This window comes from Pygocentrus nattereri, chromosome 8, assembly GCF_015220715.1.
Source record: "Pygocentrus nattereri isolate fPygNat1 chromosome 8, fPygNat1.pri, whole genome shotgun sequence".
NCBI lineage: Eukaryota > Metazoa > Chordata > Actinopteri > Characiformes > Serrasalmidae > Pygocentrus > Pygocentrus nattereri.
Window position 1 is genome coordinate 42,069,647 of NC_051218.1, and position 16,761 is coordinate 42,086,407.

Here is a 16,761-nt window from a genome sequence, read left to right on the forward strand (position 1 = left end):
GCGGATTGGGCTGCCCCTCCGGGCAAGTGTGCTCACTGCCCCCTAGTGTGTGTGTGCTCACTAGAGTGTATGTGGTGTTTCACTTCACTGTATGGGTTAAATGCGGAGGTGAAATTTCCCCACTGTGGGACTAATAAGGGTCTATTAATTTGAAAAACCCCATGCAGGTCTGCAGAAAAGCATGGACGCTGTAATAATGCAGCACTAAGGTGGACACCCTAAATACTGAAAAGATTATATTTAAGTGTTTAGGCTTCTGGCTAAATTTTGTGTGTTTTATCCTCTTAAAAATCAGTGACAAGAATTGAATGGCCATTTCGACCAGAAGTTAAATAAATTAAAGATGTCCTATGACTTTAGCACTGTACTGTCCAAATATTTTCTAAATTCCTCAGTTTTCAGCAGCAACTCAGAAATGGTGCATCTTTGGAAAAGCATTTCGAGGTGGCTCCTCATTAAGCTGCTCGAGAGGATGCCAAGAGTGTGTAAAATTGCGTCAAAAGATTCTTCTAAAATTAACCAAAAATAAGATTTGATTTGTTCAGCACTGTTTGGTCTCTGCACCATTCCATGAATGCAATTTCATATTTCTTATCACTCTAAAACATGGAATATAATATAAATAATGAAAATGCTTTCATGTGTAGGTGTCCAGACTTTTAACTGGCACTGAATAATAAAGCCCTAACCAATCACCCACCATTCTTCTTTAATTCAAAAACATATTAATAAATGTCTTAGTAAGGGGAACTGTTGGCATTTACTTTAAAGCAGCATTGCTTGAAGAATGTGCAAGGTTGCAAACTCATAAGGGAACAGAATAGATTTTGCTTCCTCAAGCAGTCTGGGGAGGGGAAGAATTCTGTCTTTTCCATAAAACATTTGTCTGGCAGCATGTGCTTTGGGGCGCTATAGCAAGAAACGGTTTTCAAGTTGTCAGAAGCTAGCTCTTGACAAATAAAAAAATAATAACTAAAACAGGAATAATTAGAGGTCTCCTGTACTTATATTGAGTCACATTAATTCTCATCAGCATGACTCCTTCAACTCAGTGGGACTGCCAGTCATAGTGTCGATGCTGAAACCATTCTCTTCTTTTTACTGTTGTTTTACCTGGGATAAATAATTTGAATAATGTGGTTCAGTGTGGGTTGTTTAACCCTGTAGACCCCACGGTGGCCTTTCTCGGACTGTGCCATTAGCCTGTCCCTTGGACCCCACAGAGTTTTGTCCACACTCAGGGTTCTGGCCGCGCCCTCCTGCCGGCTCTTGCAGCCATCATCGGTGCCCGGGGGACGATGCACGGCACATGGACTTTCTGCAATTCTCTATAATGGTTAGGATGGCCATAGATTAACCCAGGTGTGGTGTTGGGGTCTGTAGGACACATTGTCAGCGTTTACCAAAAGACAAAAATGATGTGATTTATTATTATTCAAACCTCAGATTCTTGGCCTTTGCTCATTTTCTGTGAAGAACATATAAAATAATCCATTTTAAGCGTCTTCACTCTGTTCACCCCCCACACATTTATATTACATGTGTGGTGTTGGGCTGAAGTAAAGGGAGTAAACGTGTGTATAAAAGGGAGTAAAAGTGTGGAGGTGCTGTGTCCTTCCCTCCGTTCTCCTCCTACATGGCCTGCTGTTAGTGTGTGTATGTTTGTATGCATACATGTGTGAGTGTGGACAACATGGACAGGCTGCTGACTGGCTACAGCTGCTAAAGGAGAACCCCACACTGGCCACTTGTGATATATTATACATCTGGTATTTTGACATAAATCGTTATGGCTGTATTGATTTGAAAAACAATAATGTGGTGGATCCACCAGACCACTGAGTAACAAACACATCAACACCACACAAGGGGTAATGAGGTGAATTCCAACAGAATACGGAATAATTATCACCACAAACTTTTAGAAAGCCTGATATGTTGTAAAAATAAATGCATATTTCAGTTCATAAACCAATTAGAAGAAAGCCAAATCAAATATACAAGATTCAGTTCTGAAAGCCAATCAAAACAGAGCAGCTCTCAAAACACTTCAACCCCGACGAGTCCCAAAATGTCAAGTTTAGTAGAAAAAGAAGAACATTTGCAGAACAAAGAACATCAAATGAACTAAAGTAAACAGCATTATCATCCGTTGCTAAATCTGCCTTCTGAAGCCTGTAAAGATCTCCACTTATCACAACTCTACCTCCACTCTGCTGTTGGCTAACTGGTTAAGTAATCAAAGCTGAACAGCTACTGTGTTCTTTACATTATTTTCTTCTCACTTTGTTGTTTAGGAATAACATGGCAGTTATTCATTACATTAAAAAAACTGCAAATATTTTACTGAAGCCTTCCTCTGTTCCCTCTCAGTCTACACAGAAAGATACGCAAACATACACTAGTGGAGCATCAGTCTCAGGACTCAGAACATTTTTAGTAAAATCAGGTGATTCAAAAAGATTCATCCGATTTGCTCCCAAGTGGCCGTCTAAGCGTTGGCCGTGTCATCAGGAGATCGCGAGTTCGATCCCTGGTGATGCTGCAGCCGTCTGTAGCCGGGAGTCCAAGAGAGCACAATTGGCCTGGCTCTCTCTGGGTGGGTAGGATGGCCCCCCCTTCTCCCCCCATCACTCAGTGCGATGCTAGTCAACGCAGGCATCTGTTAGTTGACGTAACAGATCTGGCGGTTGGCGTTTTCCTCCTTCGGCTGTCCAGTGATGTTGCGTGAGCGGCAGTTCGTAAGGAAGGTGGCTGGTTTCACAGGTCTCGGAGGAAGCCTGTGCTGCCTTCACCCTCCTAGCGTTGGTAGTACCGTGCGATTGGGGGAGTCCTAATAGCAGGTGGAATTGGAGACGACTAAATTGGTGAGAAAATCGGGGTAAAAATAAAAAGTTTTAAAAGATTCATCCGATTTCAAAATGAATTATTTTACTTGTAAATCATTACAGAACAATGCAGTAAATAGTAACTGGTTTAAATGAGCATAACATGTAATTTTCAATTGTTCAAATTCATCCCATACTCGACTGAGCATATCAGCTGTCGTTGCACTCTCGGCTCTTTAAATGCGATTTCGGAGATCATCCAGTGTTGTGGAACCAACGACGGACACTCTGAGCTGTGGGAGGTTCACGCTGCACAGTTATGACGGATTCACTCTTATTGAAGTGGAGAATGCCAAACGCTTTCTGCTCAGGGGTCTCATCTCCTCACAGACTGAAGACCCCCTCTTTCAATTGGTATGTGATTGGTTCCTCGGCGCACAGTTGGAAAAATATGGCGCTTTGAAATCGTATGAATCTTTCTGAATCACCCCGTATGTCTGGCTTTAGTCTTGTTTGTAAAGATTATGTCCAATGTTGTAGCCAAGACAACTGAAGGATTTTCAGGTTGTCAATAAAAAGCAACTCAATTACGCAAGTAGTTTTCTGATAAACAACTCTTACTTGAGTAATTTCCTTTAATAATATTTTTTAGTTTTATTCAGGTAAATTACCACAACAGCAGACTTGTCACTGCTCTTTCCACCTCTGTTCATTTCATAATGTATTGTATTATGAGCACTCTTAAAAACAAAGCTTCTTTAAAGGGTTCTTTAGTAAAGATATCAGTTATAAATAAAACCATGAACTCTCAAAGAACAATTTATCATTCTTAAATAGTTCTCTGCATGGCACAATGGTTGTTCAGATTGATGGAGAATGTGTTGTACACCGATCAGGCATAACATCATGACCACCTCCTTGTTTCTACGCTCATTGTCCATTTTATCAGCTCCACTTACTGTATAGCTGCACTTTGTAGTTCTACAGTTACAGACTGTAGTCCATCTGTTTCTCTGATACTTTGTTAGCTCCCTTTTACCCTGTACTTCAGTGGTCAGGACCCCCATGGACCCTCACAGAGCAGGTACTATTTGGGTGGTGGATCATTCTCAGCGCTGCAGTAACACTGACATGGTGGTGATGTGTTAGTGTGTGTTGTGCTGGTATGAGTGGATCAGACACAGCAGTGCTGCTGGAGTTTTAAACACTGTGTCCACTCACTGTCCACTCTATTAGACACTCCTACCTTCTCAGTCCACCTTGTAGGTATAAAGTCAGAGACGATAGCTCATCTGCTGCTGCTCAGTTTGTGTTGGTCATCCTCTAGTCCTTCATTAGTGGTCACAGGACGCTGTTAGCTGGATATTTTTGGTTGGTGGACTATTCTCAGTCCAGCAGTGACACTGAGGTGTTTAAAAAGTCCAGCAGAACTGCTGTGTCTGATCCACTCAGACCAGCACAACACACACTAACACACCACCACCACCACATCAGTGTTACTGCAGCGCTGAGAATGACCCACCACCCAAATAGTACCTGCTCTGTGAGGGTCCATGGGGGTCCTGACCACTGAAGAACAGGGTAACAGAGTATCAGAGAAACAGATGGACTACAGTCTGTAACTGCAGAACTACAAAGTGCAGCTATACAGTAAGAGGAGCTGATAAAACAGACAATGAGCTCAGAAACAAGGAGGTGCTCATAATGTTATGCCTGATCGGTGTATATGATTCTATATAATAGCACTATACATTTTTAACGGTACAGCTGCATCACCCGTGTGTTTGGAGCTGGTTTTCCTCTCCATCTTGGAGTCTAAAGGGTTAAATAATGTCTTCTGTTTACTATGTTGTTGTTCTCGTAACCACAAAATCAACAGGTTGAAATGACATGCAAAACATTTCTTTGCCAGTTTCCTCCCTGGAGTGTTTCTGAGAGCAACTAAAATTAATCCATTTCCTTTTAATCACGTCCTCCGAGAAATTCAGTTCCGGGAAGACACCAGAAACTAATTGTGCAAGATCTGTTGAAACATAAAGTAAGAACAGTCACTGTAGCTAAAATATAATAGAGGCGAGTAGAGATATCGCAGGGGACTGTCTCTCCAGCACTTACTTAGAGGATGAAGACTCAAGCAGAGTTCAGTCCAGTTTCATGAGGACATTAATTATAGATTAATGGCTCTACTGCCATTAAGCATGGTGATGTGGCTATGGGCTTGAATCACTGTAGCAGCATGGTTTGAGAATGAATATGCCTGAAGCATGGGTCTCAGTAGACTTTCTCAGCTGATTCTCTCTATGGCCAACATAGAGGAGCTTTATTAGAGAGTTTCAGGAGGTTTTGTATCCATATATTGTAGAGATGACACTGATCTGATACCAGGTTTTGGGCCTATCTTCGTACTACAAGCTAGATCAGATACTGAAGGCAAGCAAAGTGAATTCTGTCTGGTTCCGTCACAGTTTTAACTTGTAATGTTTGAAAACACAGAAATGTTTGTCACACTGCAAAACATGCAATGAAGTAAAGTAAGGCATGCTAAGATTAGTAAAGTGGTAACAGTTATCATGGGGTTAATGCTTGAACATGATATGTAATAGATGCACAATATAGCTGAAGCATGTGGAAACCTGACCATCACATCAATATGAGCTTGTTGGACATCCCATTCTAAAACTAAGGGCATCACGTGGCTCTGTGAAGGCCACTGGTGTTCCTCCACACCAAAATCACCAAACTGTGTATTTATGAACATTGGTTTGTGCACTGGGGCACAGTCATGCTGGATAAAGGAAAAGCCCTTCCCCAAACTGTCGGCACAAAGTTAGAATCACATAATTTTCTAAATGTAGTTGTATGCTGTAGCATTAGCTCTACCCTTCACTGAAACTAAGGGGCCCAATTTAGGACCGTTTAGGACCATTATCCCTCCTCCACCAAACTTTACTGTTGGTACTAAGCATTTCAGTAGATAGTATTCTCCTAGCATCCACCAGCTCTAGATTTGTCCATCAGACTGAGAGATAGTGAAGCATGATCGGTCACCCCAGAGAATACACTTCTACTGCTCCAAAGTCTTGGTATTGAACATAGTGATCTTAGGCTTGTGTGCAGTTGCTCAGCTATTGAAACCAATTTCATGAAGCTCCCAATGCACAGTTATTATGCTGATGAGCTCTGTAGTGAATGATGCTACAGAAGTTGATTTCTACGTGTTATGAGCTTCAGCACTCACAGCTGTTCTATGAGTTTCTGCAGTCTGTTGCTTCATGGCTGAGCTGTTGTGGCTCCTAGATGCTTTCACAATAATAGCACTTACAGTTGACCAGCGCAGATCTAGCAGGGCAGAAATTTCACAAACTGACTTGTGGCAAAAGTGAGAGCCTATGATAGTTCCACTGAGTCACTGAGCATTACAACCCATTTTGCCGCCAGTGTCTGTCTATTTCATGGCTATGTGCTTGATTTTATACAGCTGTTAGTAATGGGCGGCACAAACGCCTGTAAAATTGAGAAAATGGAAAAAAAAATGTCCGTTTTGGTGTAAAAAAAAAACCCAGCCTGAGTCCAAAAGGAGTTTTGCCAATTTATTGGATGAAACCGCTGGACAAAACAATTTTTATGATAATGAAGGAAATATGAAAAATAGACATCAAGACAGAAAAATCATGCGAAATATGAAACGTTTCACAAAAGTGAAAAAAAAAAATAGGCTTGAGAGCCTTTAGAGCGCCCATCACCCCAGAATCGAGAGAGAGCTATCAATCTGTCAATCCTTTCCGTGGCCTTTTCCTCCCAAAAAGCACTGAGTCCTGAGTGACTTCTCCAAAGCCACCCCCCCCCTCTAATTTTATAACCCCCACCAGACAGACCCTCATCATCAATAAGCATTGAAATGTCATCAATTGAAATGATAGTCGCCCCTCTAATCTATTTGTGCGTAGGTTTTGTGCGTCTTATATGTGTGTGTGTGAGTGTGTGTGTGTGTGTGTGTATGTGTGTGTATGTCTGTGTGTCCTTGAACATTGCACAGATAAGCTCTAGGTACAAAAGAACTACTCTAAACCCACACAGTGGCACATTTTAAAATAACTCCTGCAATAATGATATTTCTTTTTAATACCATTAAATAGCATATAGCTGGAAGGACAGGATCCCTTACACACAAAAATACTTACAAGGGGTGTCCACATACTTTTGGCCATATATATTTAGTGTATATATTATTGAGCATATTTCAAAAAGCTTAATAGTTTTTTGCTGTTCCACTGAAACCTTGAGTATTAGGAGAAGAAGGGACAACATTGAATGGGTAGTGTCTTTTGCTGATACTCAAGGTTTAAGTATTGTATCAGTATTGGAAAAGAAAAAGTGTTACTCTTCCCTTTTTAATGTATTTATATACACTATATGGCCAAAAGTATCTCGTTACCTAACCAACACTCCTTTTTGGACATCTCACTCCAAAACCATGCACAGCAATATGAAGTTACCCCCTGCTACACAGATATGCATAGATTTACATACTGTAGATACATAGATATGATCCACCACCCAAATAGTACCTGCTCTGTGAGGGTCCATGAGGGTCCTGACCACTGAAGAACAGGGTAACAGAGTATCAGAGAAACAGATGGACTACAGTCTGTAACTGCAGAACTACAAAGTGCAGCTATACAGTAAGTGGAGCTGATAAGATGGACAATGAGCCTAGAAACAAGGAGGTGGTCTTAACATTATGCCTGGTGTGGACTCTGCAACACGACGGAACTGGAAAAAGAGACAGAATCCCCAGAACAGAAATTCCATGACATGTATTTTCACTGATGTCGGACTACTTCCTCTTACTTGCTGTAGCTCGACCTTTTGTTGTTTCACAAAAAAAAAAAAAAAAATCAATGGAATGGTGCAACATCTACTCAGAAGAGGTAAGCATATCACCACATAAGAGGATAGGCTTTGTGTATTGTTGAGCTTATTTCAGGAAAACCAAAGATGAGCAGGATTCAAAATCTTTTTTTCTTCGTTTCTTTTTAATGTTATAGACTTTTTAAAAAAGTGGTACCCCTGCTGACCAGTACAGGGGTGAGCATTACAGGTTTCAACTGCCTACTGGCCTTGTGTCATTGAGGAAGTCCCTGAGAATGCAATCACTCCCCCACTCACTCAGAGAGGGATGGTACAATTCCTTTTTCTTCCTTTCGCCCCAGGCGTTTAGGCATCTCCCTGGTTCTGCGGTCAGCTCAAACATTCTTCTCACCGATTGGCTAGGAAGTGCTGCAGGCCAGAATTTTGAGACTTCACATATCCCATTTTGCTCTAACCGGCTGACGTCTTCCATAGATTGCTCTAACTTTGTTAATTACACCATGTCTCGCTGTACTCGTGTTCAAATGACAGAAGGCTATTTGATTAATAAAAGGCTGTAATTCCTGGTCAATACGCTATTGATTAAACCAAATAATCCCAGATCAGTTTAGTTTGTTTTAGTCCATGCTCCTCAGTGTTGGTTTGGTAATTAGCTCCATTATCTAGTATTTGTGATTATCCATTAGGTCTTACATGGCTCTTTGGCTGATTTCACTGTAGAGCCTGATTGACAGACAATGAAAAAAACCCGGCAGCCATACACTGCCATGTCCATCACTGTGCTTTCTGAGTCACTCTTGGACAGTTACAAGATTTCTCTGAAGTAAATAAACTCCAGTTTGGAAATTAATTCTGAGGAGAACTGATTACAATCTGGCATGGCACTGAGTTTATCCGATACTGTCGCCTGGCCAGTGAGGCTGTATAGATCAGTGTAAGGCCCTAAAAGGATCAAAGAGAAGAAGAAGAACACATGATGTCTGCTGATCTTCTAAATTAGCTGGAAATTAGTAAAGGCAGACCTGCTGAAAACATTGTTCAACCAATCAGCATCTGTGTATATTAAATTAGCATGTTCTGGAAGAGCGATTATTCAATTAAGCTGAGTTCAGCTCTATTGAGTGCTATGTAGTAAGGTCTGCTGTTGGAAGGTTATCTTCAACCCTTTGGTACCTAAACCTAAAATTGTCTGGCTCTGTTTATTTTTATAGTTTTGCTGTAGCTTGGTCATATATTACGCTATAAACCAAATGATATATGGATTGTCCTACTGAATTGGTTTAAAGTCAGAGATCAAAGCCCATTTCTGACCTTCAGCTGACCTGGCCCAATGCCATTCCTTAATTTCACCCCTTTCGAGTGTCGCCTTGGCCCTTGAAACTGAGTTAAAAGGGGTCGTGGTTGAAATCTTCCCTATGAAGTGGGACCCTCGAATAAAAAGAGCATCACTTCATTAACAGCTACTAGCGCTGCTCTGTAGGCGACCCTGCCCGTCTGCAGTGACAGCAGAGGAGGGGAAAGTTCAGCTCCTCACTGCTGGGCTTTAGTTACATTTAGTGAATGACATGCTTGCAAAAAGGGGGAGATGTGGCAATTAATTATTATTGCCCACCCCTAATTTTTTGGGGAAGCTGAAGTCAGCGATGCACCAGCTGAGTTTGACACCTGAGGGATCAGAACATAACTGCTGCACTATTTAAGGTGGAACGGGAAATTTAGATACCTAGTTACTGAGACTTCGGCATACTGCTAGTGATTTTTTATGCCTGTTATGAAGAAATGGATAATAATTCATTTAAATTAAACATTAAACTAAGGTAATACAATTGTTATCGTAATTTTTTAACTGCTGAAATTCCCACATTTGTTTGTTTTTTTTTTGGTACACAAAATAAATATGCGCAAGTCTGCATATTCCATGGGAGCTGGAAAAGAGTAATGAACTGGTAGTTAAATGAATATCATTTGCATGAAAAGGCCATTCGCCATTTTTAGGGGGTACTAACAGGGTGTTGAATGATTTTCCGGGGGTGCTTGAGCACCCGCTAAGAACCCCCGGCACTGCACCTATAAATCAAAGAGAGAGATTTCCGAGGGATTTATGACACACCATAAGAAATACAGATAGATGGATGGATACTTTATTGGTCCTGAAGGACATTTAGCAGCCAGTAGCGGTCACACAACACAGGACAGTTATAATAATAAGGGTAATACAATAGAGAAGAAGAATATATACAAAAAAAATTCCATTTTGACGGAGCCTCTGAAAAAACCTTTGTTTGGAGGGCCATGTAGCCCCAACATTTCAAGTGGTAAGTGGGCAAGGGGTGAAATGGGATTGGGCCTTGGACTTTATACTAAAATTCTTGTTTTAATTTGTATGAACTAATAATAATACATTTAATTCAAATAAATGACTAAACGGTGCATTTTGTCACTACCAAAACAATAATAACATCTCTAAAGCTTTGCCAAATGTTTCAGTAGTGACTGTTTTGACTAATTTTGAGCATGCCTCAAACATGCTAGGCAGACTGTGAGTAGCAAGTATGGCTTTGAACAGCTGTACACACATAAAACCATATATATATATATATATATATATATATATATATATATATATATATATATATATATATATATATAATTGACTAATTAAATAATCTATTATATTTATTTATTTATTTATTTTATTACAACCCAAAAAGTACTTACTTTGCTGAAAATATGTGACAATTTTTAATGTTCCACACTGATTTTTCAGACTTTGGGGCACACTTACTTCTAAACAATGGGATCTAACTGCTCACCACGTGGCCATGAAGGACAGGGCTGCAGCCTCACTTCAGGCTCTATAATGCAGGGGTGTGGCACCTTTTTGACCCAGATTCCTAAAATGCGAATCAGATTCCGTTATTTGAAAAAAATGCGGCTTAATCAATTTTCCATCCCCATTTGATTGGGTGGGCCTGCAATCAATTACTGCGATGTTGCAGTGGTCCTGGGCTTTGTAAAGATGAACACAGGCGATAAACTACCATGTCTTGACGCAGTGCTGATGAAACTGACTCAAAGTGGGAGCAGCTGGTACTTCCGCTGGTTAGTTCTGACCTTTTTTCTTTTGGAAGGAATAAGCAGTGATTCATGTTTAAACAGCTTACCAAAATAATCCTCCTGCGACAATCGCGCAGTAGTAGTGAATTCCGTGCGTGACTGAAGCTTAGCACGTTAGGTTATCAGTTAATGTTTTGATCAAGAGAGCTCTCAAAGTACTGATCCTGTATCAACCGTCTACTGGCCGCTCTCAGTGAACGTGTGTCTTGTGCCGTACACAAATTAAATATGCACATGTCCGCATATTCCGGAAAAGAGTAATGAACTGGTAGTCTAATTAAATGAATATCATTTGTATGAAAAGGCCATTCGGCCATTGAGCACCCACTAAGACCCCTGGCACTGCACCTATAAATCAGAGATTTCAGAGGGATTTACGACACACAATAAGACATACGGATGGATGGATGGATGGATGGATGGATGGATGGATGGATGCTTTATTGATCCTGAAGGACATTTAGCAGCCAGTAGCGGTCACACAACACAGGACAGTTATAATAATAAGGGTAATACAATATAGAAGAAGAATATATACAAAAACCTGTCTACAGGCATATTTACAAATAGAAATATACAAAAATATGTAATAAGATTTATAACCTGAGATAAAAAGTGCAATAATGACTGTGCAAGAAGGCGCAGGTAACAGTATATAATGCCAATACTAAATAAATACGTGCATATATTGGTACTGAAATAGAAGTATCTGGGTGGGGAGTGTCCAAATGTGCAGCGTATAGCATCTCATTAAATTTGAACTCTTTATAAAGAGTTAAAACGCTCTTGGTCTAAGTTTATATTTCAAGGGGCTTCCATATATTTCATTATCATGGACATGATTCAATATCATGATTCAGTAATTGAACCTCAGACTGATTAGACAGAATAAAGCAAGCTGAGATGCAAATAATAATAATATTAATAATAATAATTATTATTATTATAATGTAGGGGACAATGAGGTGGGTTGGCACAGCATTTAATTCCTGGTCAGTAAAGTGAACTCAAATTTAGTCCCTCTGAATGGAGATATTTAGAAACATTTTAAAGAGAGGTCTATTCTGTATTTTTTAAAAGAAAATCTATTCGTTTTATTTCTTAGAAATGGCAAGTAGCTATATTTTGATGTATGATTTGAAAGCGAATGATGAGTAATGAAAAATAACACAGAGTCCTGGGGGTCAGATGGCAGATAACTTTTGAGTTTGGTTGGCCAAGTGTAGGGCTATTATCATAAACATGTTTTATATTATGTGATGTGCAAACACTAAATCGCATATTAAATGATACAACCAGAATGCAGTTCTCTGCCGTATGACTGCTTCTATTAAACTTATGTTAAAGGTGAATAAGCTTAAAGCCATTTGATGGTGAATGAGAGTGTCCCAATATGAACATAGCACGTTCCGACCCCCCGAGCGAGGACGCAGCCCCACGAAGACAGCGGGAAGAGGAGAACTGCGAGCCAGTGGTTTGTGGGGTGAGGGGCACACAAGTCCTGAGCCCCGCCTCCTGGGCACTGCCTTCTTGTCGGCTCTCGTAGTCGCCATCGGGGCCCAGGCGCGTGCCCCAATTTAATATGTATGTTTACCTTTAACTTATATTAATGTTGAATAAAGCCAACATTTAATTCACAAAATAAAAAAGGAATGTTTGTAATATACAGTTTTAATATAGGATAATGAAGGGGCGGAGTTAAATTGGTAAAGTCATCTTTTTTTTATCTTATTGTTTGACAGTTTAAGCCAATGATAAAATAAATAAAACATTGTTAATGTTAACCGATTCAAAAATGTAACTGGGTTACTAATGAATGTTTTCATCTGTGCTTGGATTCAAATAAAAAGCTCAGATTATTTCCATTTGTGGCTTTTTTGTAAACTATAACTTACTATAACACTGTGCCAACTATCCCCAAAACACGTACCAATCAACTCCATGTAACAAGTTGGCACAACTTCACAATAGTCAACAGACAGTATTTTCAGACATTGTAAGTGTTTCTAGTTTCTAGTTTCTAGTTTGGTCAAAGAATGCTGGAGATGGAGCTGCTGGGTAGAAGGAGAAGAGGTAGACCTCAGAGAAGGTTTATGGATGTAGTGGGGGTGGACATGGAGATGGTTGGTGTAAAAGTAGAGGAGGCAGTGGATAGGGCAAGATGGAGGCAGATGATCCGCTGTGGCGACCCCTAAAGGGAGCAGCCGAAAGAAGAAGAAGAAGAAGTGTTTCTAGCTAAGATGTCCAGCTTTCATTTGCCGCTAGCTTGGTTATCCCAGTGTATGGATTGCCTGGGATGTACAGCAAAAAATGTACCAACCAGTCCTGCTTTCCCCACGTTTGCTGGTTTATAAACACTACCCAGCTCTCCAGGACTAAAGTGCATATAGGTCTGATGTAATCTGCAGATTTTTGTGCATATTTTAAAATTAGTGTGACATAAGCCTTTGGGAAAAAAAAGAAAAGAAAAAAAAGATCTTTTCTGCTATAGGAAATAAAATGTGTGGCCAAAGCAATATCTTGTTGCCAGTTGGACAGGATATTTCATCGCTAACGTTCACGAGAATGTCACCAGCTGGTACGTAGAAGACCTGCGTCAGTAGAAACTATATAAAACTGACGGCTGGTCCCTTTTTTGATAATGCATGTTTAATCATCTCCCTGCTCCTTCTTACAGAGGACAGATAACAGCGAGGTGACGGCATGCAGGGCAGACAGAGTGTGTGGTCCAGGATAATGAGACAGCAGCCAGATAAAGCAAAGAGATCTCTTACAATCCCACTGAGAGCTTCACCCTGTAAAGTCACGGAGCAAAGTCACACTGAGCAATGGTTTCATATCCATTGATACAAGCTTCTCAGTGCAACAGCTGAAGTGATGAATCAAGAGTTATATAGAGCACATGTGAATGTATATATTCATACCTATATATACATACATATGTGTGTGTGTGTGTGTGTGTGGGATTGTATGACTCCAGATTTTCAGAAGTCCACAGTTATGTGCTGAAAGTCATCGCTGATGACATGAATAAAACCACAAGAGAAGGGAACCAGGCATCTTTAAAAATCCCACTTTAAGAATCCGTAATGAAGCCAAACTCCACAGGTCAGTGGGGCGTGATCTGTCCTTTCCAACACTGGATCGCATTGCTAGTCTTCAGGGAACCGGATATACGGACCCCGGCATCTCCCAGATGTGTATCCGACTTAGGTGCACACTAGGAGAGTTAATTTTGTGCCAAAAGGTTCAAATAAAGCCGTTTTAGTACCATTTAGTATAATAAAGTACACAAGCAAAATACTGAATATCAAACTGTCAGAAATGTGTTGCAAATACAAACAATAAGTTAAATCAAACTTTTTTTTTTTTAACATTTCACACTTTCAACCAGCTTTAAATTTATTACTCATTTTGCTGATTTTGATTTCATTTTTTTCTATTTGTTTATTTTGCTGAAATATTTGAAATATTGCTTCTGGAATCACTTTCACTTCAGAATTTCTTTCTTTTGCTTCTGACATTTGACACTTAGATTGAATGCAGTTAGCATCTAAGCAGAAGTACACAACAGAGTATTATTTACATATAAAATGCAGGAAAATAACTGTGGTAAGTGATGCTGTGGTTACAATATGTGCAGTTAAGGACAGTAGAGTGTTAAACAATATATAGATATTTAGATTTATAAATATATAATATACATACAGAGATCGAAGCAGATGTAGAGCAGATGTAGAGTAAACACCTGAACAGTAACTTGCTATGCAAACATGAAAAGTGCAGTAACAGACTGGGCAAATATGAATAGTGCACAACGTACAGTAACAGTAGAATGTCTGTCCAGAATCTTCCATAGGTATTTAACTAGGCTGAGATCTGGTCACTGTGACTAGCCACATCATTTTGATTTTCAAACCATTCATTGCCCTGTGAATGGGGCACTGACATCCATACTACCCCTGGGACAGAAGCGTTTCATCACAGATGAAGATGATCAGTCAAAGTGATTTGTAATGGTTTGCAGTGACCCCTCCATATAAGAGGACGACTGGACTCAAACCATGCCATCAAGATGCGGCTCACAGCCTAAGAGAGATACTAGAGCCTCTCATTGTAGGGGCCAAGCGTTCGCCCCGTTCGGCGCACATGCACTCGCCCACTTGTGAAGTATATCGCTGATGTGGGAAGAAAACCTCGTATCTCCAAAATGGCAATTTTACATTAGAAGGAAAAAAACCTACTTTACTTTTAATGTAAGTCAATGGAACCAGAGTTTTTTTCAAGTCACCTCGGGCCGTTTCTTCTAGTCCGTTCTTCATGAAAACTTATATACAATGCAAAGTTTAACAAGCATTTTCAAATTATGTCAAAAACCGGAAAACGGAGATAAAAAATGGAGATAAAAATGGAGATTTCTTCAGACAACAGCGAAATGGTGGAGCACAAAATCTGTTTCATTTTTTACACATCTCTGTAGACGACACCACTGCACCACTGAACTCTCTCATTCTCATTTATCTTCGTAATAAAAGGATAAATGCATTGCAGCCCCACTATAACCTCCCTATGCGGTTGTGGATGGACTGTTCTTATTGATAGCCTGATCACGTCTTCCACTGACATTGTCAGTCACCTGTTTTTCCTTTCATGTCACACTAATGCTTGGGCATCATTGAACGTATGCAATCAATCACAGTTTTTTTACCGCATCTTTTCCCTAGATGTGAATGCAGATGGCACTGATTGTCTCTGTTGCTATTAAAACACTAGCCAGTTGAGCAGCCTTTGTGACTGGAGCTCCTGACATCCATAACCCAGTAATGAACCCTCTTTCAAAGTGACTTAGATCTTTCCCTCTTGCCATCCAAACCAGAATCGAGGTCAGCTGGGCCTGCTGAGCCCTCTACACATGTCACAGAAGGATGGTAGGATGTCAGTTGCTTGATTGTATTATGCAGTACACCTGTCTGCGTCTGCACTCACGTTACATTTCTGTACTCATTTATTCAGGCTTCTTCTTTAATTTGTCACCCGTTCTATATCGCTCAGAAAGAGAGAGATTAATCTGGTTATTGTGAGAGTTGACAGGTACACTGGGCTGGGCTGTTCAGTTACCATCCATTTTCGCATCCTAATCAGTATGATAGTCTTACATAACAGGGCAGCAGAGCAATAAAAGCTGTCTTCAAATGTAGCTCCAGTTTACTTGTGCCTTTGATGTACAATATCATTCACACACACTAGAAACATTTTCCCACTGCCTTGCCAACACAGTCCATTAACATCTCAACTGCTCAAGAAGACAAACACAACAGAAACATTAGAAAATATATTATCTGTGAATAAATGCTTACGCTGAAATGTTGGTAGTGACCCTTTTCACATCTTCACGCACATAGATTTGTTCAATTAAGAGCAATTCAAGCTTGGCCCAATCTTTGAATAAGCACTCACCTTGACCCTGATCGGTGCCTCCTCAGGGTCAGCGAAGGTAGTACCGATGGTTTACTCGTACCACCTCTTTGAAGTTCACTCTTCCTGCTGCTCTCTTTAATTAAAATATAAAGCCCGATCCCTCATTTGCATGAGCTTCCGAGGCAGCTGCGAGAACCTTGGACTAAAAATAAAACTCTTGAGGAGGTACGAGATGTTGCTAGCAGTAGCGGGGCTATAATTAAGCTTTTGCGTGTACTTTTCACGTTTGGTTTTTGATACGATGGGCGAGGGAGTGTTTATCAAAACAAACACTGGCTCTTAGTCGGTAATTACCGAAAGCCTGTATCACTAATTCATGTGTTCATCCAAGTATTTCAGGAACTTCTGCTCCTCGTGTCCTTTATGGGTTAACTTTCGCCATCGACAGGAGGCTCGGGAACACGGGAGAGAGGAAAAAAGCATAATGAGAAACACATCAAAGCTATTTAATAGAATGTAATTCTTT